Source organism: Phascolarctos cinereus, unplaced genomic scaffold, assembly GCF_003287225.1.
Source record: "Phascolarctos cinereus isolate Bilbo 61053 unplaced genomic scaffold, phaCin_HiC Scaffold_4;HRSCAF=312, whole genome shotgun sequence".
In the NCBI taxonomy this organism is placed as follows: domain Eukaryota; kingdom Metazoa; phylum Chordata; class Mammalia; order Diprotodontia; family Phascolarctidae; genus Phascolarctos; species Phascolarctos cinereus.
In genome coordinates, this window is record NW_027555847.1 from 162,769,970 (window position 1) to 162,794,840 (window position 24,871).

At 40.7% G+C, this 24,871-nt stretch overlaps 1 non-coding gene across 1 annotated transcript in view; it reads left to right on the forward strand.

Annotated features, from left to right (window-relative positions):
* The window catches only part of LOC110203190 (uncharacterized), a 531,275-nt gene extending 509,275 nt beyond the window's left edge, over positions 1–22,000 (forward strand). The window contains exon 3 of the transcript XR_013485657.1: positions 21,966–22,000. This is a non-coding gene — a transcript (uncharacterized LOC110203190). The remainder of the gene's footprint in view (positions 1–21,965) is intronic.
* The last annotated feature ends 2,871 nt before the right edge of the window (positions 22,001–24,871 follow it).

Genomic DNA, 24,871 nt, shown 5'->3' on the forward strand with positions numbered 1-24,871 from the left:
ATGTAGATGTGTATATGTATATATATGTACACACATGCTCTTATACAGTTTATACACATACACATTTTATGTACATACAAATGTACACAATCTTTATAAGAACTCTGTGAAGTAGATGCTATTATTATTAGAATTCCCATCTTATAGATCAGGAAACAGAAATTGAGAGGGTAAATGACTTTCCCAGGGTGATGCAGCTGAGACAAGATTTAAGCTCAGGTCTTTCTGACTCCAAGTTCAACACTACCACCTCCCCACCTCTGCTCCTAGGGGACCTGTCTGTCATCCCACCTCCTTCTCTCCCCAGTGAGGTACATCTAGATGAGAATAGAGCTTAATTGCACAGGTCCCCCATGGCCATTACTGTACCTTACCCAGCTTCTCTGCCTGCCAACCCCTTAGCATCTGACTCCTAATTCAGTTTCTGAATTCCAGATCAATTGCTAATATATCGCTACTATTCCTGACAGGAAAGTGGAAATAATGAGCAGACCTGGAGGCCTGGTAGGACGTGAAAGATTAATTCCCCTTATTAGGGTGCTGGCTGCTTGGTGCTCTCCTCATCTCGCTGTCTGGGATTGGTGCAGAGGCCCTGAGAGTGTTTATTCAGCTTTGCTTTGGCATGGGGAGCTTTGTTGTAACTTCTGTGCCCCTCTTGGTATGTTCATTATCATTCCCTTTAATTATTATTTATTATCATCTCCCAGACATTACAGAATTCATGTTGCTGGTGTTTGATCTTGCTTAGGGACCTTCCCCTTCTTCCCCCGTCATCTCTGAGTTGTTGGAGATGTCATTTATTCCCCATGAAGTACACACCGACGCTTTTCCCCCCCTCAAAGCATTTACAGCTAATCCAAATGTAGCCCAGCATGTTTCTGGTCCTAACTCAAATTAAATGTCATATATTGGATTTGTTTTCCTTTTCAGATCATCTTCTCACAGATGTTTTTCCTTTGGCTTGTTTCTTTTTCTAATTAATTTTTGATTAAGTTTTGAAACACCTTCTGTCTCTGCCAATTCACCCATTGTGATGGTCTGCTGTAGTACCAGTTGGTCCAGTTGATTTCCTAAGACCACATGTGACCCTTAGAAGTTTGGGCATTGGGCTCTCTGGAGCCTGGCTAATGCAGGGTGGGACTGAACTGAATACTTAACCATTCAACCAATATGGAGCACCTCTTTGACCTGAACCCTGGGTAGGCAGCATAAGGAATAAGACAGGAGGGCATTGCATTGTGCTTTTCCCCAAGGGGAATAACTCCAATAGTTTATAACTATGTTAAGTAGAATATGATCATGTCATACCTCCTCCCACTGCCCCCAATACATTGTTTAGTAAGCACAATTATCTCTTCCACATCGTGACTTTCCCATTTGTGGTTTTGTTATGTTGGGGGTCAGCATAAGAAATTAAATGGGAATTTTTAGGGAGTTTTGCAGAAACTGCAGATGACTTGTGAAAGCCAGTATATGACACAGAAAAAAGTTCTTTTCCATACTGTACTTTTACTTAACATTGACCTATGTTTTATACATATACACACATATATATGTAGCCTATGACCAAATACTTAACTCAAATTTTACAATAAGGTACTATAAACACCCCATAAAAGAAAAAAAAATTCAGACTTCTCTGGTACAAAGGGAAGGCCTAAAATTTTTACATGAGTTTTCCAGATCATGGGGCCCCATACCCATAGCCCTGGCAATATGGAAGGGATAACTGTATTGTAATGCAAGGTTAGGAAGGAGGGAGTTCATGGGAAACACCATGGTCTAATAATAACAATAGTTGGCAACTTCAAAGTTTGAAACATGTTTTCCATATATATAAGGCAACTAGGTGGCACAGTGGGTAGAGTATCAGGCCTGAATTCAGAAAGACTTCTCTTCCTGAGTTCAAATCTGGCCTTAGACACTTAATAGCTGTGTGACCCTGGGCAAGTCACTTAACCCTGTTTGCTTCAGTTTCCTCATCTGTAAAATGAGCTGGAGAAGGAAATGGCAAACCACTCCAGCATCTTTACCAAGAAAACCCCAAATGGGGTCACAAAGTGTTTAATACGACTGACAAGACTCAACACAAGAGTGTTTCAAAAGTCTTTGCGGAGTTTAAAGTTTTTTTAAACATCTGCACTAAGACTTCTGGGACAGCCTGCCTTGTCTTATTTGGATCCCTACAATGACTTGGTAAAGTAGGTGCTATTATTATACCCATTTTATATAGGAGGAAACTGGGGCAGAGAGAGGTAAAGTTACTTGCCCTGGGTGACACAGCTAGTATTTGTGGTGGGATCAGAACTTGACTCTTCTGACACTTTATTCGCTAAGCACCTTGCTTCTGAGTAGAAATAATAGCTTAGTGTTTTAAGATTTACAAAGCACTGGACATGTGTTATCTCATTTGATCCAGTTAATGGGAAGAGAAGCCTATCTGGAGTCTGGTGGCCTGAATTTGAATTTTGGCTTTGCTGTTTCCTGCCTATCCGTTTGATCTGAGACAATTCCCTGATCTTCAGCTTCATCATCTGTAAAATGGAGTGATGATAACTGTACTATCTTCATCTCAAGGCTATCATAAAGTGAGTGCTTGGTAGAGCTCAAAGAGCTATAGAAATAGGAGTTCTGGTTATGATTTTTCATTATAAAAGTTTACTGGAGTTATTAGACAAGACTTTAAGGAAAAGGTGAGAATTGAGCTAGAACATGGAGTATGAATAAGGGATAGATAGAGAGGAGGTGGGGAAGGTATTCTAGGTGGGGAGAAATATAGGGACCAAAGATCAGAGGCAGAAATACACTGTATTTCTGAGATAGAGAGAAGACTGATATCATTAAAGGAGAGAGTGTGTGTTAGGGACCAAACAGAAAAGGTTGGAGAGCAAAGGTGAAGTGAGATCCTACTGGACTTTTCATGCTAGAAAGAGGAATCTTTGCTTCAAAATATAGACAATGGGGAATGCAGAGCAAAGCATATTATTTTCACTTAATTTTTTCATGTTTTTTTCTTCTTTTGGGCTGTTTCTTCTTTCACAACTTTGACTAATATGGAAATGTTTTACATGATTGCACATATATAGCCTGTATCAAATTGCTTACCATTGTAGGAGGAAGGGAGGAAAGGATGGAAGAAAAATTTGGAACTCAAAATTTTGAAAAATTTGTAGAAATTTTCTAAAAGTTGTCTTTATATATAATTGGGAAAAATTAAGCTACTGTTAAAGAAAAAAGAAGGAAAATATAAACAGTGGGGAGCCAGGCTAAGTTCTTGAGCAGAGAAGAGACACATCATGAAAAACCATGTTTTAATGATAGTAGTTGGACAGCATTTCAGATAACAAATGGGATCTCAGGCCAGTTGTTTCTCCCACTTAGTTGCTGGTTTAATCCCTTTGTCATTAACAGGGAGATAGAAACCAGGGAACTTTTGCATGCATTGCCCATGGGGTTCAGATATTGAACTTAAGGCTTTATTCTTCATCTCGATAAGAAGAGGGCTTTTGCTTAAAATAATCTGAGAACTAAGACTGAATAATTAGCTCATTGAACTTCCTTCTCCTACCACCACCTCCCTATATTCCCAGGCCTGATTCAATTCTCCTATTGGCTAATCCTTTGGTCTCCTCTGGTATAGTCCCAAGAAATGCTTCCACTGACCCAACACTGTTGTACCAGAATCTATTATGAAAATTTGTCTCCTGACTATTACCATAATTATTCTAAATTATGTTCCACAACAAGCAAGCAGGACATGAGAGTTTACTCAAATAAAAGCTATAGATCATGTCCTAACTAGAAACATGTTCCTCATCTCTTCAGCCACACATTAGGTGCTTCACAGCCATCAGCACTTGACAAGAGGCTGACCCCTAGTCACCTTCCCTTTGCTCTTCCCTCTCCTCTTTGCCATAGTTTTATTTCGTTCCATTTATGGAGAACATTTTTCAGAAAGTACTTTTCCATCTTGCTGTATTTTCCCCTGTATGCTTTCAGGAGAGTTTTACATGCTGCCAGGAATCTTCTGAAACTCCCAGCCCTTCCCCAGAATATAAAATACAGGGCTGTCACCTGAGAGGACGTATTAATAAGCAGACCAAACAGTCAACAACTGCCCTGGTAAGGCTGAGACAATCACAAAACCCTGCTATCAATTTATACATTGCAACAAGGGAAGCAGAAGTAGTGGCATTGAGACATAAATTACAGCAGCCTGTTTATCAGGGGTTTCTGCCGTTCAGCTCATATTGCTTTTTTTTTTTCCATGTTAGCACCATAAATATAGTGTGTCCTCTATAAAAAATCATGGAACGTGAGAACATGTGGAGGTTAGCAAAACCAAGAAGCTGTTGGTTTGTCAGATTGTATGTTTAAAGGAAACATGGGTTGCTTTGAAAAAATCATTGAACAAAGGATTCAGGGTGACTTTTTAGCTCTAAGGAAGATTTCTAAATAGTTTCAGAGGATCAAATGGGTTCTTGGTAGGAAGGTACATTCTGAGATAAAACTGGAGAGGCACTGTGATCAGTTTATATATGGCAAAAGGGAAATAGTATTTATATTGCCCTTTAAGGTTTACAAAGTGCTTCATAAATACTATCTGAGCTGATCTTCACTATAACCCTGGAGTGAAATGCTATTACTCTACCCAATTTACTGATTAGGAAACTGAGACAGATAGTAGTTATGTGACTTGACCAGAGTCAAATAACTAGTAAATATCTGAGCCTATATTTGAACTCAGATCTTCTTGACTCCAAGTCTAATATTCTATCCACTGCACCACCTGGCAGCGGGAGTGGCATTGAGACTTAAATTACACGAGCTTACTTGTCACCAAATAAATGAGGAGCCTAGACAATCCTGCTCTGTAAATAAATAAATGAAGGAGATTTTGCAGATCAGAAAATAGACTTAGAGAGACCATGTGACTTGTCCTGGGTTTCTTGTTTATCTGGTAATAAGTGTTGATGTAGATTCAGAAGGTGAATCTAGTCTTCAGTTTGGCTTCTGCTGCTACTTAATCCTACCTCGGAAAACTTCACTTCTCTGTACCAGAGTCATCTTCTCTGTAATATAAGGAGATTGGGCAAGTGTGGAACACTACATAGAGCATGGAATTTGGAGTCAAAGCATGTGGGTTCAGGTCTAAGTGCTACCACTTGTCCCCAGTATGACCTTGGGAGAGTCATGTAGTTTCGCTGTGTCTCAGTTTCCTTGTTTTTTAAATGAGTGGGTGGGACTAAATAACCTCTAGTGGTCTCTACCAGTTCAAATCCACTGCACAATTCTAGGAGCCCATTGTGATCTCTATGGTCATCTCCAGCCTTTCTGTGAACATATCTGCTACAGGATTCACCAGGTCCGTATGTCCTGTGCTTTCTTTTAAGGATACAAAGCACTCAGTGGCCAGTGACACCAACTTCTCACTAATTAGCCCCAGGAAAAGAAGGACCTAGTGTTAAACCAAAGGTCATAATGGAGGCCTAGGGAGAAAGCATTGATTTAGTATGACTTGGGAGAGTGCCAACAGATTTAACTTCCTCGCCCCACCCTGCCACCATCTTTCCAAAGTGTCCCAAATCCCACCAGTAAAAGTCTACCCTTTGGATTAAAAAATTGAAGATGGGCATTACATTTAAATAGTGATATCTAGAAAAAGCAACAATTGTTACCATGATACATTATTATAACCTGGGTAATCAGTCAACAGGGATTTATTAAGCGGTTCACTATATGCCAGGGCACCATGCTAAGTGATACAGAGACAAGAAGGAAAACCCTTAATAACAATAGCTAATAACAATAGCCAACATTTATATAGCACTTACTTCGTGCTGTGTTAAGCCCTTTACAATTACTGTCTCGCTTGATCCTTATAACAACCCTAGGAAGTAAGTGCTGCTATTATCCCCATTTTATAGATAAGAATAATGAGGCAGACAGCAGTTAGGCGACTTGACTAGAGCCACAGAGCTAGTAAATATCTGAGGCTGGATATGAACTCGAGTCTTCCTGACTCTAGGCTTAGAGCTATACCCATTGTGCCACCCAGCTACCTCTAAAGGACAGACACAGTCCATTCTTCTTGTTCTTTTTATAATCAAGATATTGTTATTCAGTCATTTCAATTGTGTCTGACTCTTCATGACACTATTTGGGGTTTTCTCAGTAAAGATAGTAGAGTAGTTTGCCATTTCCTTCTCCAGCTCATTTTTCAGATGAGGAAACTGAGGCAAATAGAGGTGAAGTGACTCCCCCAGGGTCACACAGCTACTAAGTTTCTGAGGCTGGATTTGAACTCAGGTCTTCCTGACCAGGCCCAGCATTCCATGCACTGTGGCGCCACCTAGCGTTCTTAGGGAGCTTACATTCTAATAGGGAGATAACACTGTGTATGCTACATACATATGACTATAAATGCAATTATATACATATATAGGAGATGTAAGAGGGAAGGAACCAGCAGATGGTGGGACCAAGAAAGGCTTCCTATAGAAGATGCTTCTTGAGCTGAGTCTTGAAGGAAGCCGAGGATTCTAGGAGACAGAAGTGAGAAGGGATAGAGGGACAGGCAGTACAATAACCTAGCTGAGGCAAGATGTGTGAGAAATATTAAGCAACCAGTATTAGCTGGTTCATTGAGAGTATAGAGGAGAGTAATGTGTAAGACTGAAACATAAGAAGGGACCGAGGTACAAAGGTTTAAATGCCAAAGAGGGGTGTTTGTGAGCCAATGGGGTTTATCAAGTAGGTAGGTGACATGATCAGACCTGAGCTTTAAGAAAATCACTTAGAGAAAGGATTGAAATAGGGATGGAAAGAGTGCAATTAGCAAATTATTCACTAGCCCAAAGGGCAGCTATGGGAAGACTTGGCTTCCTGAGTTCAAATCTGGCCTCAGATGCTTACTAGCTGCGTGACCCTGTGCATGTCACTTACCCCTGTTTGTCTCGGTTCCTCATCTATAAAATGAGCTGAAGAAGGAAATGGCAAATCATTTTTGCCCAAATGGGTATCTTTGCCTCCAAAACAAACAACAACAATAACAATAAAGCACCAAATGGGGTCAAAAGAGTTTGAAGAGACTGAAATGACTGAACAGTAAGTAGTCCAGGCTAGACCTGATGATAGCCTGACCAAGGGTGGTGCTTGTGCAAGTTGAGAGAAGGCATAAAGGAGAGAGGCTATAGAGGTAGAAACAATATTTAGTAACTGATTTGCTATGACTGAGAATGAGGAGACAAGGATGACACTGTTTATGAACTTGGATGACTGCAAGTACCTTCCTCAGTAACAGGGAAGTTAAGAAGAGTGGTGGGTTTGGGTGAAAACAGAATGAATTCTGTTTGGAGAATGTTGGGTTTGAAATGCCAATGGGCCATCCAATTTGAAATGATGGAATCAGACTTCAAGATACAAAGGACCTTACAGGCCATTTAATTTTACATAATTTTACAAATGAGGAAATTGAGGCCCAAAGAAGTCACACAGGAAGTAGGCGGGAGAGCTGAGATTTGAACACAGATACCCTTACTTCTAGGCCAAATTTCATTCCACTGAATCATTCTGGTAATATGGACCATATATATGTAATATAGCAGAAAAACAACCAGGAGCTGTCTACAGAGAAATAATAATTAGACCCACGATAACTAATTAGATAACCAAGTGAGATAATATAGAAAGGAAAGAGAAGATGGCCCAGGACAGCATGATATAGATGAAGATAGCAAAGGAGGCTGAGAAGAAGCAGTCAGACATGCATAAAGAGAACCAAAAGAGAACAGAATCTCACCAAACAAACAAACAAATGGAAAAAAACAAACAAACCAGAGAATAAAAAGTAAACGGGGAAAAGAAAGTGGTCAACAACTTCAAATACTGCAAGAGAGACTGAGAAGGATGAAGACTGAGAAAAGGTTGTTTTATTTGGCAATCAAGAGATCAGTAGTAGCTTTGAGAACAGTTTCAGTTGAGTGATGAGATTAGAAGCCAGGCTACAGAAGGTTTAGAAGAGAGTGAGAGGAGATGAAATGGACACAATTGATGTAGATTGCTTTTTCAAGGAGTTTAGCTGAGGAAAGGAGAGGAGAAATAGAGAATGAGAATGAGAACACAGCTAGTAGTGGGGATGGTAGAATTTAATGAATTTTTTTAAAGGATGGAAGTGACTTTTTAAATATGTTTATAGGCAGCAGGGAAGGTTCCAACATATAGCAGATGACTGAAGATTAGAGAAAGGGAGGGGGTGATAGATGGTGAGGTCAGTTGCTGGAAATGATGGGAGGGGATGGGATCAAGGTTTGGCCTTGGCAAGGAGAAAGGTCACTTCTCTTGTGTGGAAATTAGTTTAGCTTAAGGCCCATGCAGGAATGGGTTGGAGTGAGAAAAATAACTGTGATCTGAAATACAAGCCCTAATAGGACAATGCAATGGAGTTGGATGAGGGAATGAATTTTGCCTAGTAATTGGGGGAAAGCTGGGATCATTAGTACCTCTACCTTTGTGGGGGTGGAAATAGGGGGAAACATCAGAAAGGAGAATAAGAATGATGAAAGGAGGATAATGAGACACACTGCAAATTCAGAGGCAAGATGCCCTGAAAACGGTATTTCGAAAGCTCATTTCTATATCGGCCAGAAGGAGCACACTTGGTTAGTTATGTGAGGCATCTAGGTGGCATAGTGGATAGGATATTGGATGTGAGGTCAGCAAGACCTGGGCTTAAATGCTGTGGCAGACACTATGTGACCTTGGACAAGTCATTTCACCTCTCTCAGCCTCAGTTTCCCCACCTATAAAAAAAGGATAATAATAACACCTGCCTTTTGGGGTTATTGTGAGGATGGAATATGATAACATGTGTTAAGTGCTTAAAGCACTATATATAAATGCTAAACATCAATAGGAAATAGTTGTTCAAAGTGAGATTTCTTGGTAACTGACTCCTTAACTTATTAGGGTGCATTGCATAGGAGATAGGAAAGAAAAACCTAGAGAGGACAGGCAAGAGGGCATAGTAGATAGAATACAGGACTGGAAAATAGGAAGACCTGGGTTTGAATCCTGCCTCATTCAGGTGTTTATAAACTCCGTCACCCAGAGCATTCACTTACCCACTCTGATCATCAGTTTTCCTCATCTGCAAAATTGAAGTAATAGCATAACTTAAGAGATAAGTCCCTACTTTTTTGCTAGGCATAGTGCTACATGTACAAATACCATCCACGTTGATCCTCACAACAACGCGGTGAGGTAGGTGTTATTATTTTTCCCATTTTACAATTAAGGAAACTAAAACAGGATTAAGTAATGTGCCCAGGGTCACACAGCTAGCAAATAGCTGAGGACATATTTGAACTTGGGTCTTCTTGACTCTAGGCCCAGTGCTCTAACCACTGTTCCACTTGGCTGCCATTTGGAGTACCCCATTTGGGGTACATGGATCCTTTCAATGTATTCCTTTAGGGTAGGTATGTTATCAAAGAGACACATGAATATTTGGTGAATGGTTATATTTTCCTATTGAAATTAATCTCAGAAAGGATCTAAAAAGCTTATAAAGGAGACACATGGAATATCTGGTAATTATGTTATCCTATTGAAATTAATTTCTAGTTTATTTCTTATGTGTTTATATATGGTAAATTCTAGAATTTATTTCCTTTCATATTGAATAGAGGTGATGGGAAGGTTTTTCCTCCTATGTATATATGCACTGTAAACTCCAATACTGATTTCCTTTCATATTGACTAGGAAGTATGGGAAAGTTTAAAAATGCCAGGAGGTAAAGGGACTAAAGGAAGAATAAAAGGTTAGGAGCCCTTGTCCCAAGAAATAGATAATAATTCCTACTTTCCAGGGTTGTGGAACTTAAAGGAGATAATGCAAATAAATAACCACAGATCTTAAAGTATCATATATATATGAGACATTATTATTATTATTATTAGGGGCTTTGTAATTCTCCATTCTAGTAAAAACTCAGTCCCTTTTGTCAAGAAAAGTTGCAGGATTTGAACTGGGCAAAATCTGCCTCCTATTTTCATCCCCATTACAAACCTGCCAGCAGCAAGCTTTGTGAGTTGCATATACACAATCCCTCTGGAAAGCCAGCTTCAGTTAGATTTTACAGGTCACATTTCTAGGATTTATTCATAAAGAAGGAACATTTTCTGGGACCATCAGGAATGAGGAGCCATTTCTAAACCACTTGTTTTAGAAGCCTCTTCTGCTGGTACCTACGCTCATTTCTGTAACTCTGATTGTACCGACATTTGAAAATAATCACTTCTATTCAACTCACCCGGTATTTTTTGGGCATTTATTGTGTGCTAAGCACTGTTCAGGGTGCCTTGGGAAATACAAGAAAAGTAAAAGACATGGTTCCATTCAAAGAACCTTGTTATGGATGCCTGGATATTGTTGTGAAATAGTCCTGAAGAAAGCATGCTCCATGCCCTCACCCTATCATGCATCTCCTTCCCCTTCTCCCTCCCCTATACACCCCTGAAAGATTTCCTCTTTCCAAGGCAAAGGGAGAAAAAGATCATGTTCCAAAGACATCCTCTGGTTCAGATCTTAGTCCTCCTCCATTTCACAACTCTTTCATTTTTAAAAATAGATGCTTCCTGAAGTTAGCCCAAGGGATGCCATAGAGTAGAGCAATCATTCCCAACCTACCTTGTGACACCTAACCCTCTTGACTAGCACAGCTAGCAATTCTGGCAACTAGATAAACTAGATAGAACAAATGAAGTTGGAGGAGGGAGAATGTCAGATAAGCATCCCCTTGGTAGGCCTCAGTTTCCTCAGCAGTAAAATAAGGGTGCATTGGGTGATTTTATTCAACTAATATTTATTAGCCCCTACTATGTGCAAGTCACTGTGCTAGGTGATGGGGATGCAATTTTGTTTTGTTTTGTTTTAAATTAATCACTGCCTCCAAGGATCTTAGATTCTGTTGAAGGGCATGGAAGAGCTAGGAAAGAAAAGAGTCTTCTTATAGACAGCTAAGTAAAATATAGGGTGTGAGGGGGCAAAAGAAAGATGTAGACACGGTGTTATAAGAAAATTTAAGGAAGGGGAGAGCCTTTTAAGTTTGGGGGATCAGAAAAGGCTATTTGGAGGAGGTCTCATCTAAGCTGAACTTTGAAGAAATAGAAGAATTCTGAAAAGCAGAGATGAAGACAGAATGTAATCCAAGAATAGAGGGAAAGCCTATGCAAATACTCAGAGGTAGGAGATGGCATGGTGGAGCTAGAAGTTTAGTTTGACTGGAATGTGGAGTGCACAAAGGGGAGCAGTAGGAAATAAGGTCGAGCTCAGTTTGGTTTTAAATGCCAGGCTCCAGTATTCTCTGAATTTCTAAGCTCCAAGCAAATTACACATTTCTCATTGAGAAGGAGTCTCTGCATTTCCTCAGTGACCAAGGTTAGATTTTCCTATCCCTGAGGATCATTTGTGGCATTTTGGGTTGGCTGACTCCCCCTACCCTGGGATGCTGGCCTTTATCTCTAGGGAGCCTTCAAGAGCCAGTAGAAGTTGGCCAAAGTCAGCACCCCCTGAAAAATTAAATTTCCCAGGAAGAAAAACTAACCCAAGTGAAAATGCCCCCACCCCAGGGCATATTGGGGCCTTCTATTCCATCCTTCCCTCCTAGCTGTCTGACAGGCAGGATCCTATTTCAGTTGGAGTCAGAAATCAAGCTTGACCAGTTAATTTAATAATTTCACATCCCAGAGGCAGCTGACACAACATGCCAGTGATTTCCCTTGGCAGTGATTTTACTTTAGCTTGAAGACAGAGGTAGCAACAAGTGTCAGGCTGGTGATGGATTGAGTGACAGCGAAAAGTACCTGGTGTGCCAGGAGCCCCAATGGAGCTGGCTGGAACCACGGGCCCTGCCCCTACTCTGAGCCCAGCCCGTGGAAGGGTCCATCCAGGGCATTGCATCTTTCGTGTGGAGGGTCCTCAGCTGGTTCCCAGGACAGGGGACGGGCGGGGTACATGCGGGAGGCCAAATTCCTCTTCCATTGTCTCAGTCCCTCTTTTCCCTCATCTTTCCCTTTCACAGTACCCCGACTATAGCCTTCCCTTGATGCCCAAATTGAATCCTTCATCCCTCTGCCTCCCCTGATCCATCAAACATTCATCTTCTCACTGATCCCTCTCAGCTAGAGGCCTGGAAAGAAAACATTCTGTTGAGCTCATTCACACAAAGAGGTGATAATACCTGATAATTGCTTAATGTGTCATTAAAAGTATTTGTATTTCAAAAGAAGGTGCCTGGAGAGATGATACCTTCTCCCAAAGGAAATTCTATTTGCTGGAATTCATCTAATGATGGAATTTCAGGTAGTATAGCACAGGCTATAGTAGACGGGGATATTTTTTTTGGCAGAAGGACCTTCCCAGAGAAATTCAGATCACAAGATTGTAGATTTAAAGCTGGAAGGAACATTGAAGGTCTTCTACTTCAACCCTCCCATTTTTTTCAGATGAAGAAACTGAGTACCCAGGAAGCCAGCCAGTCACTTCCCCAAGGTTACACAGGTAGCACATGGCTACCTATAGGATTTGAACCCAGGTCTTATGACTCTCCAGCTGGTGTTCTTTTTACTCTACTGCACTGCCTTTTTTTTTTTCTTTTGGTGAGGCAATTGAGGTTAAGTGACTTGCCCAGAGTCATACAGCTAGTGAGAATTACTTGTCTGAGACTGGATTTGAACTCAGGTCCTCCTGACTCCAGGGCCAGTGCTCTATCTACTGTGCCACCCATCTGCCCCTGCATTGTCTTTCATATCACATTAACTGATGTCTAATTATGTGGTAGGTTTGAATCTTACTTTAGGAAGTGAAGGCCAGGATTTCTGAGGCAATATTCAGGGGATTTTATAGGATTATACATTTAGAGTTTGAAGAGACATTGGTGCCCATCGAGTCCAGCCTTCCTCTTTTTAAAAATGAGGAAATTAAAGCTTTGAGACATTAAATGATTTGCCTTGTGTCACACAGGCAGAATTCAAACTCAGATCTTCCTGAATCCAAGCTCAGAGCTTTCTCCATACTGCAATCTACCTACCAGAGGACTGTTCAAAACAGTCACTTTTGCCTGTGGACAACAATAATTCCACACATTTGTATGAGATGTAGTAGTGTGGTGGAATGAAATAGGAGCTAGGAAGGCCTGGGTTCAAGTCTCCCCTCGGGTACATCCTGGTTGTCTCACTGGTCAAGTCACTTAGCCTCTCACTGCTCTAAGCAACTCCCTCAGTCTTTATGTGACAGAGAAAGTGCTGACTTACATTGATAGAGGGAGTTTTGTCATCCAGGAGGGTCATCCATTGTCATCCATACCTCGTATCATTGATATCCCAGATCCAATCCAGTCCGTATCCTATTTTTGTATAGCTGCTTGCTAATTCAGGGGTTTTCATGACCATTATCTCATTTCAGCTTTTACAGCAACCCTTTAAGATGGACAGGGCAGTTATTATTATCCCCATTTTGCAGATTAGGAAACTGAGCCTTGGCAAGGTCAGTTGCTTGTCCAAGCTTGCACAGTGATGAAGCTCAAACCAGATCTCACAGTTGAAGTGTTCTTTCCACCATACTCCAACACCACCTATTTGTTACATATCAAATACAAGCCTCCCTGATTAAATATCTCAAGTTGGGCTTTAAAGATAGATACCCAGCCTGTCCTAGGATCACAGATTTAGAGAAAACACCTTACTCTGCTTGATGTAGTCTATGATTTGGTGAAACTGGCCTCACTCACACATGACATTCCCTCTCCAGACTCTCCCTTCTCATCTCTACTTCCTGGCTTTCCTGGCTTCTGTCAAGTCCTAGCTGAAATTCCACCTTTTGTAAGAAACTTTTACTGGCCCAGTACCTTACCCTTGAGATGACAGCCAACCTATCCTTCATATGTCATGCATATATGAAGCTGTTTGCATATTTCTCTATTCCATTAGACTATAAATTTCTTGCAGACAGGGATTGTTTTTGTCTTCTTTCTATCTCAAGGGTCTTGCACAGTGCTTGGCACATAGTAAGTACTTAAAATGCTTGTTGACTTGAGAGGGGACCCCAGAAGCCATCTAGTTCAAACCCTGAATTTCACAGATGAGGAAACTGAGGCTCATGAAAATTAAGTGACTTGTCCAAGGTCAAATAGGCAGTTCATGGTAAAGACAGGATTGGAATCCAGGTCTTCTGACTCCCATCCATAGTTAGTGCTTTTTTATTCTGCTTTGTGGATTCCCTCCTCTCCATTTGTAGCTGCCCCATTGATGTGTCCTCAATCATTCTTGGAGGTGTTTGCCATTCACTGCCTTGTCTCTATCACTGAGGTTGGCTGCTTTGGCTAAATAGGCATGTACATTTGCAAGGGGCAGGGCGGGGAAGAGTATGACAAGAACGTAGGATTCAAGGGCTTTTTGCAATCTCACCACTGCAGAAAGGGCTGCATAGGCCTATATATAAGCAACTCTCCTCTCTCTGTAAGCAACAAGGTGAGCTGCGGAAAGAGAAGGCAGCTGAGACTTGTCTCCAATGCTACCCAGAGAAAGGGCATGGCCTCGAGAAGTCCTAGCCTTCACTTCCTAAACTAAGTTTCATATCTGCCACATAATTAAGCTTCAGATAATGTTTGCAATCTCTCAATGTATTCCACCATATGTCAGGGTGACTGATGGTCTTGTCAAAGCCCAGACACCCATCATCACTGTGCTATAACTACTCTAACCTTCTTTAATGCACCACCACTAAGGGCAAACCAAGGGCAAGGATTTGTCAAACACTCTCCCCTTCCTCCCTCTCCCCTTCCCACTCCCTTGTCCTCTTACCGCTCTAAAAATCATATGCAAGCTAAACCTCAGACAGTTGCTCATCACCATAAGTAAAACTATTCTTAGGTTACAAGCTGCCAGAATTTCAAGCAAATGCATGTAAATATTTCACTACTGACAGCGGGAGTTATTAAGAGAAACCTTGTGCGTTTTCTAGAGGGATTTTAAGAGGCATTTTTCATTGGGCATATCTGGGGCTTAAGAAGTTTAGGAAATGGATATCACCTGTGAATGAGATGCTTATTTTTTAAAAACTTGTATTTTTTAAAATTGTCTCATCCACCATTCTTGCAGCTGGTGGCGAGAATCAGTTCTCCAATAGCATGGGGAGGGGTGCAATAAGGGCGAGTGGTAGAGACCAGTTTATTCCTCGGAAACACAAATCACGACTGGCCCATAAACAGCAGCCCCATTAAATGCAATGGACCCTTAAATAGGGCTGATGTTTCATGAGTCAACCCCTGTGCTGGAGTAACATTGACTTTGTAAATTAATTAAGTCTGTTATATGAAGAAGCTTACAAAGGAACACCTATGGTCCACCTAATGAAGAAGAGGTCTCTTTCCTAGGATGTGTCTACACTAGGTAAAAAAGGAGAAAGACAAAATTAAAGCGGCAAGGTAGTCAACTTAAGCTAGCAGCCATGTACTTGAGTGAGTGAAAGATATACAAGTGCCTCATCTCTTTAGTCAAAACAGTTGACTCCATCTTTCTGATGATGTTTTTTTTTATTATTATTATTGTGGTTTGTTTTAGATGTATTATAAGCTTCTTGAGGGCAAGGATTGTTTTTTGTCTTTCTTTTATCCCAAAGGTTTTACAGAGTGCCTAGCACATAGTAAGTTCTTAAAATGCTTGTTGACTTGACAGGGGACCTCAGAAGCCATCTAGTTCAAAACCATAATTTCACAGATGAGAAAATCAGGCCCAAGAACACTTAGAGATTTTCCCAAGGTCAGAAGACATCTCATGGTAAAGAAAGGTGATTCCCCTCTATAACCAGGGTTTTTTTTCTTTAATACTGTGTCTTGGGGTCCCAGTTCTCCTTTTGTGTCATTCCGTTAATGTGCTGTCAATTATCCTTTGTTGGGAGGGGGTTACCATTCGCTGCCCTATCCTCAAAATAAGGTTGACCATTTTGGTTAAATAGACGTGTGGCAAGAAAGGAAGATGCAAGGGAGCTTTTCAAACCCAAACCCAAGTAGTACTGCTTCATTTTGTTCTGTATATCCCCAGCACCTAGCCCAGAGCTATAACACAGAAGGTGCCTAATAAATGCTTGTTAGTTGACCGATTGCATACGCCACACTCCAATCTATAATTTGTAGTCTTAAGGAATTGAGAGGTTCAGAGAAGTTAATCTATTTTCCCATGGTCCTGACCCAGCCCTTGCTGACTGTAAAGTCCAGGACACTACACACTAAACTACACTGCCCAAGGTTAATAAAGCTCAAAATGGCAAATTACGTTTCTAGACTCCTTCAAGACTTAAAAAAGCTCTTTCCTCACACAGACTCCAAGAGGTGGGCAATGCACATATTATTATCATTCCTTTTTTTTTTTTTTTTGGACTAGACCTATGATTACAAATACGCTTAGACTAAAAAAAAACTCTCAGGGAGGAAGCTCCCTCTATCAATGAACACTGGCACTTGCCTTGTAACTTTTAACCTTAGAAAGTTGCCTGAGGTCACTGAGAGGTTAAACAACTTTCCCCAAGTAGTACAGCCAATGTGAGTCAGAGATGGGACTTGAACCCAGATTTTCCTGATTCTGAACTCTACTTTCTATCCATTGTACCAGGGAAGTAATACATAGAAATAAAAAAAAAACCACCTCATTTGTACAGATGAAGAAACAAAAGTTAAGTGACTTGCTTAAGATCACGCAACTGACAAGTATCAGACCCAGATCTTGAACCCAGATCTCAAGACTCCAAAATCGGGACTCTTTCCATTTTGCCATATTGCCTTATAAATGCAAAATTTGGGGCTGGGAATGCTTCATTCTGTAAACCATCAGTAACTCTAGACAAAGTGGGCCTTTTAAATTTTTAATTAAATGATTGTTAAGAAATCCCTACAATGCTTTCATGTAGTGAAGTGTCTGCATGGGGGCTCTACTTGAAACAATTGTTTTAGGACCATGTTGAATCTTCTGACAGGTGAGGGATTTCCTGCTCAGCAGAATAGTCATTTGTTTACCTAGAGACAAATCCAAACTGCCACAGTCTAAGTGTTTGAGGGCACTGCTTCTGGAATTCCATGTATTATTCACTAACTCAGCCCAGTAGGACACTTGTAGCAATGTCACAGAGATGTCTATGGTGAATTCCAGAGAGAAAGGGAAGGGAGACAAAAAGAAAGGGAGGGGGAAAGGAAGAGAAAGAAAATGATTCCTGTAACATATCGGAGATGTCTTAAAGCAAAGCCAGACAGTTACCCTGAGCCAGATTTCCCAAGGACTTCAATTATTCTTGAGTCACTTCCCTTGGCCAATGATTCTCAGAGTTTCCAGGAGTTTCTCCTACCCTTTGTTTCCAGGCATATCACAGATTGTATGACACACGTGCAGTTGTTTATGCATGTCTTTGGCATATAGCATGGCATTCACACTCACAATTGCATGTGCGTGTGAGTCTTCTGACTCTTCTGTAGTGTGAGTCTGTGACTCATGAGAAAGAATAATATTGTGCCATGAGCAAAAATGTGTGAAAATAATCAGACCTATGCAATATCACCCTTGAGATCCATGTCATGAGACTGCCACATAAAGGAGTCTGCCTTAGATGAAGTCCATTTTTTTTTCTTTCTAGACTTGAGTCCAGAGAAGAGCTTTCTTAAACTGAATTCCTCTCTCTAGCAAAGAAAGTTAGAATGAGATTCTAATGGACTTAGAAAATTGAAAAAAAATAATAAAAACCACTTAATTAGTGCAAGTAGAAAATAGGATGTGTAGACTTGTTCTAGAATCATAGCTAACTATAGTGCTAAAAACTGGGAGACCATTTAGATCATTTAGTCTAGCTTCCTCATTGCTGATGAGGAAACTGAGGCCCTGAGATGGGGCTCAGGTTAACCTTCAAAGGTTAACCAACTTTCTCAGGTTCATACAGCACAGAGTTAGTGACAGCATGACCAGAACTCAGGTTTCTTTATTCCCAGTTCATTATACTTTTCTCTTCACTTTTTACATAAGCCCGCAACTGTGCAATTCAGTAGATATGCTGGGGAGCGGGGGAAATTAGTCATATCAGTTGTTTGATATCTTAGTCAAAGCAACTGGTTGAATGAATTTTTTCATGTTTTGAGCTGTATTCCACTTTCAGTGAGTGATTCCCTGGGATGAGAGGATTGAGAATGTGTGTTAGAAAGACATAATCAGCAGAATAAGCCAATCCAAAGTTTTGTCTTTTTTATTATATTTCGTCTTGGTTTGTTATGGAGGTAATTCCAATTTGACCTATTTTAAAAAGTTATCAATGCTAAATATAAAAATCAGAAATATACAAGAAATAGACATTGGCATAAAATCATCATTTCCTGAAGAAATTTAACCTATGTAAATCAACCACCACAACAGTGAGATCAAAAAATGCTTACAAAGTGTTTTGGAAACATTTGATCTCTGCCAAATCAAGAGATACGGCAACTTAGAATACAAATGCATTTGCAAAATATCATAGAACAGGATAGTGGAAGACTATGGGTGCTCTTGCACAGTAAAGATGTTTAAAAAAAGTGCAAGGGATTTAGTTTTAAGATTTGCTGTACTACATCTCACAAAATGCTTTGTGAACAAGGGAATTCCACTAGTTAGGAACGCATCCTGAATGTCAAAGCTACATAGCACAGTGATGTTTCTAGCTTGTTCTGATTATCCACACCAGAAAAACCAAGTGGATGAAGAATGCCTGTAGGACAGATAACACTATACAACTTATAGAGCTGGTCCTGGATACCTATATCTTGAGCATCCATTGAAGGTGGACAATGAGTTTGATTAGCTCCAGAATGTAATAAGAGGAGGACAATAGGATTGCTTCTGGGAAATTACATAGAACTTTTATTAATCCTAAGCTTTTTTCTGATGAGGTATGACTCCAAATCATGGAAAACCATACAACCTCTGAAGAATTAAGGTTGTCTGTCACCTAGAGTATAGTGGAGGGGTGTGTGGTGGGGTGCATGTGGTATATTATCAATGAAGAGTTGTGCTAAAGAAGTGGCATAAATAATATTATTGGAGAGATGTATGACTGAAAAGGAATGTAGACCAATCATGTAACAAGATCAAGGAATAAACAATGGACCCTGTCTTATTCTTTGGCATCCACTCATGGTGAAGATATCTAGATGTAGATCCCCAGAACACTGGGTAGACCCCCACTGAGGATTTTTAAAGTGACATGGGCCAAAATCAACTATTATTTGAAATGCCCATTGCTGAGATCATAGATTCAATAAAGCCCTAAGATTTTATAAGTGATGACTGTCACTTGGGAAACTCTGGGCAGCAGTAAGTTTATTGTTTTTCTCTTCTCCTCTCCCATCCAGATTTTGTCAGGTCTCATTTTTTAATCCATAGGATCATAGATTTAGGTATAGAAGGAATCTTAATGGTCAATGAGTCCAACCCTCTCCTTTTATCATGAGAAATCTGAAGCCCAGAGAACCTGAGCCTCACAACAATTCTGGGACATAGGTACTACCATTGTAATAAACCATACCTTACAGGTGAGGAAAAACAGAGTGATTTCTCCAAGGTTATGCAGAGAATTTGGTGGCAAGACTAGGACCAGAATCCCGATCTCTGGACTTCTTTCACAGTGTTCGCTCTACTATACTCCAGCCTCCCCTCTCATCTAGGTCATAAATACTCTTGTGGGTGAAGGTGGGTTCTCAACCAGGATGACTCCTCCCTTGCCTGGAAGGTTAGATTCAGGGATAATGTGAGTAAGCTCCACTCACAGGTGAATTCCTAGAGGAACTCAAAGGAAAGGCGAGGGACAGGCCATTGAAATTCATTAAACATTTGAAAGTTTCCAGAGACCTGTCTTTCCTCCCTCCCTGCTCAGTGCTTAGGTTGGTGAGCTACAGGTCATCATTAATGGAGTTTCTGGGCTGAGTTCAGTGAGATGTTTGACCTCTCGTTTAAGAACCTGATGATGTGTGAAAGCTGCCCTGTCAGGGAAGAGAGATCGCTCATGCCATTTTAGGGGCTAATGATTCTGGTGACCTAATGTCCTCTCACAGCTGCTCTGATTACTGTAGCTTAACAGGGACATTATAAGCTCCCAGGGACTGATTTGATAACATGAGAAAGCCATACAATTCCAAGAGCTAACAGGACCCAAGATCTAAATCTCTTCTTGTTGGGTTCATGATCCCTGGTTGAAATTTGTCTGGGCTGGGCAGAGGAAGTCTAGAAAATATGATTTAGTTTGTCCTAGTTAGCCTGGGTCCCAAGACACTTGGAACCAGGGGATGGGAGGAGGACCAGGAAAAAAAAAAAGTCATGAGGGACCAAGACTGCATATTTAGGAATGAAAGAAGAGGAGAACAATGTTGTTTCTTTGCTTTTCAGGATTGCTAAGGGAAGTTAAGGTAGCGCAGGTAGGTAGGTAGATAGATAGATAGATAGATAGATAGATAGACAGACAGACAGAACATTTATTAGTTGCTTACTATGTGCCAAGTACTGGAATATGTGGTTACAGAACAATTTCAGATTTCAGCTAGGTGCTAGAAAGTCAGCCTCTAAAATCTCTTTCAATGCTAAGATTCTATCATTCTGTCTTCTCTATACCAAAGATTTACTTCTGGGTCTTTCTATGCTCTTGGTGCTGCCTAGACATTCTAAGGGATAGGTTTTCATCTATTCTAAAGGGATTAAAAGAGGCCGAAAACAGAGGAATGGGCTTATTTACTTCTAAAGCAACCTTTCCAGACTAAGCATCTAATACTGATAAACATTGTGGGGGTGGGCAGTGGAGCAGTTGCCTAAATACTATCTATTGGGTTATTTTAAAGTGATTCAGATGAGCAACTAGGCAGCTAGATGGCACAGTGAATAGGGCTCCAGGTGTGGAGTTGAGGAGACCCACCTTCTTGAGTTCAAATCCAGCCTCAGACACTAGCTCTTTGCTCCTGGGCAAGTCGGTTAAGCTTGTTTGCTTCAGTTTCATCATCTGTAAAATGAGCTGGAAAAGGAAGTTGCAAAACATTCTAGTATCTTTGCAAAAAAACAACAACAACAAAAACCAAAAACTTAAATGGGATCACAAAGAGTTAGACATGACTGAAAATGACAAAAAAAAAAAAGATTAACAAGGGGATTTGGAGGTGACCATGGCATGTGCTTTGTTCTTAACAGTGCCCTTTGGATTAAAATTTTAAATCCAAGATGAAAATTTAACTCGAACGGATACTATCCTTGCTATTAAAAATGTGGAATACTATCTTTAATCTAAAAGAGAAAAGAAAATTAAGGATTTCTAGGAGGAAAGTCAAATCAGGAAGTAAAACAAAACTCAAAAATACTAACAATTGCCTTTTAGCTTGGAAGCATAAATAGAAAGATCATTTCTTTAAAAATGCTAATGGTAGTTCTGCATCAGACATTAACCGCTCTTCTGTCTTTGACTACAGCTCCAGTGTATGTATGTGCATCCACAAACATACATTACCTAGCACTTCTCCTTTAAAGAGGAAAACAAAATCCCAAGAAACTTTCCTTGATTTTAAAATGTTCATTTACTTCTTATCAATGATTGAATGCCATACACAGTCCTCCCCTTATTCTGGTGGGGTTGCTAGGCTGTGTGGGAAATATTAATTATCTGATGCACCTGATAAACGGAATGGGGAGACAAATTTTAGAGCTGAAGAAAAAGCTTGTGTGAGTATGTATTTGTATGTTTATGTGTGTGTGCATGTTGCTGGGTATGTGTGTGTGTGCATGTGTGTATGGGTGCACCCTCACATGTTGTCCCCTCAAGTCATAACATGAAACTATTGATTTCAGTTCTTTTAAAAGGCAATTAATCCAATTACTAGCTTGTTGGATCAATACTAATGCAGTCTTCCTATAACTTGCAGGTTTTGACAAGCCAGGCTGCTAGCAAATTCGAGGTAGGAAATCTCTCTCTCTCTCTCTCTCTCTCTCTCTCTCTCTCTCTCTCTCTCTCTCTCTCTCTTCTGCTTATTTGCGGGGAGGTAGGATGTGTTTTGTAATGGTTTTCTTTTTCTCTTTCGGTGAAATGGGACTCTGGGTTGATGGCCTTGTTAAGCGTGATCTGTTTGCAGTTTGGAGAGCATTTTGTCAGGTGGTTGATTTCAAGAGCTGGATGTTTGGCTGCCGAGGACATTTAGTGTTACTCCAAAATGGCTCAGAGAGTATATTGAAAGGCAAGGTAAAAAGTGTTAGATGGCTCTGAAAAATGCATTCATGTCGAAGTTTCCTTAGGCAGTACTGCAGAATTTCCCTAACACAAGTAAATACTTTTTTTCTTCTGCTGCTGTTGTGCCTGGTTTTTTGTTTGTTTTTTTAATGGCCTTGCTTGGGCCATTAAGTCTGTCTTACTGTCCTGCATAACTCTCCCCTGCTTCCTTATAGCTTGATGGCTGATGCCCTCCTCGAAAGCTCTGTGAAAACATGGTCTGATGCTGAGAGCATCCACAGCTGGAATGGGGAGTTGGTCAGAGGCCACTAGTGGCACGTACTGTTAGCGTAGGCAGACTAGCTAGCTAACTGTGTGGTATGATTTAAGGGCTGCCAGAAAAAGCCTACCTTCCCCCCCACCCAATAAAATTTTCCCCCGCCTCTGAATCCTATGACTCAGTGGCTTTCTTACAAAGCAGAAAGCACTCTGTTATCACTGCTTCATCTCCAGCATACTCTAGATTTGTGTGGCTACATCTCTATAAGAGGAAGGTGATGGCATTCAGAGATCAGTCCCCTCCTCTGCTGCCAGAGTGTTCTGCTCTCTGTATTTCCGTCTAAGGAACAAGGTTTTACAGTTTGTCTGTATCATCGCAGTGCCAGGAAAACAAAAACAGGGATGTGGGTTTCTTGACAGCTTCTTGCCTAGAGACCTTTCTTCTGGGTTGTCACTGGAGATACAGGCAATGCTGACAGATGGTGCTGGAGGGTACCTAATCCATTGAGGGGATCACGGCAAAAGCTGACCTCCCACCTCCCTCTAGGGCTTGGGTAATGTATTACTTGTATAAATAGCCCGGCTCGGTGCATCCTGGAAGAACACGCTTCTCAGGAGCAGCTCTGCTCTTGCTTATACTGGGATACCTACCGAGGCCTATGCAAGGCACTCTTGCAAGGGTAGACTGTGGATTAGATTGGGGGGAAGTGGTTCTGCCTTCTTTTATTTGGTGTTGGTGGCCTGGTGTTGTTACCTTATGCAGAGGTGAAAGAGGGAGTTGCCCGTAAGGTATAGCAGGGAAGACTCCCTTCTTCCCCAAATTATCTCCAAGTTCCTGATATTCTACGGTGATAGATTCATACCTTTGACTTCAACATTGCCCTTTCCCTGTTTCAGAAAATAAATTCCTAAACTGGAATTGAATTGATTGAATGCCATACACAGTCCTCCCCTTATTCTGGTGGGGTTGCTAGGCTGTGTGGGAAATATTAATTATCTGATGCACCTGATAAACGGAATGGGGAGACAAATTTTAGAGCTGAAGAAAAAGCTTGTGTGAGTATGTATTTGTATGTTTATGTGTGTGTGCATGTTGCTGGGTATGTGTGTGTGTGCATGTGTGTATGGGTGCACCCTCACATGTTGTCCCCTCAAGTCATAACATAAACTATTGATGTCAGTTCTTTTAAAAGGCAATTAATCCAATTACTAGCTTGTTGGATCAATACTAATGCAGTCTTCCTATAACTTGCAGGTTTTGACAAGCCAGGCTGCTAGCAAATTCGAGGTAGGAAATCTCTCTCTCTCTGTCTCTCTCTGTCTCTGCTTCTATGAGTGTCTGTTTGTCTCTCTCTTTGAGAACGTTGGGGACAATGGGTATGAGATATTGCATATGCCTTCCTTCTCAATTGGTATGTTTGAATATTTGATCAATTTTGCTGAATTGCCTTTTTCTTCTTCTTTCTTTTTTATTCTGTATTTTAAGGGATGACTACCTGGGGATAGGGAGGAAAGAAGGACATATTTAGAAATTAGAGTGATATAAAAACAAAAATATCAAGAAAAATCAAGAATAAAAAAACAAAGGGTAAATGCTTTTTGGAGGAATAGAAAATGGTCACTAATGCTTTAGTATAATTGAATTTCTGATCTCAATTTCCTCCTTGGTAGGAGGCACCCAGGGCTAAATAAAGAATCTGGATTCCCCCCCCCCAAGGAGGGATAGGGGGCTGGGGTATGGTGTGCATAATCAATCCATCAACAGATATTTATCAAGGCTCTACTATATACCAGGCACTATCATGGGCTTGAGGAAGAAGAGACAAAATGGGGAAAAGATACAGGAAGCGCAGATAGTGGTGGTGGGCAGGGGCACTTAAGGCAAACTTCAACACCATTTTGGTTCAGTTCCTGTTTTCAGAATGTTCTTGTTACTTCTTCCTTCTCAGTGGCAATATAGATTGTTCCTCAACTTTCTTCTGATTTTAACTATTTCTCTGTATGTCTCAGTTCATAGGATGATAAGACTTAGAAGCTGGAAAGGAACCTAATCCAGAGGGGTTAAACATTTGGCCTTTGGGCATCTCCACTGTACTCCCAAGTGCCCTGAACTGGAATAAAGTGTCATTGGGAAACATCTAACAAAATTAAAAAAAATATATGATAAAAAACAGACAATATTACATTGAAAAGTCAGGTCAATATGTGCCCTCCAGGGATCATTACTGGATTAGTAGCCCCTGTTTCTAGTGGAGTTTGACACCATTTATCTAATTCAACCATCTCATTTTAATAGATGAGGAAACTAAATCCTAGAGAAGGAAAGTGATTGGCTCAAGGTTATAC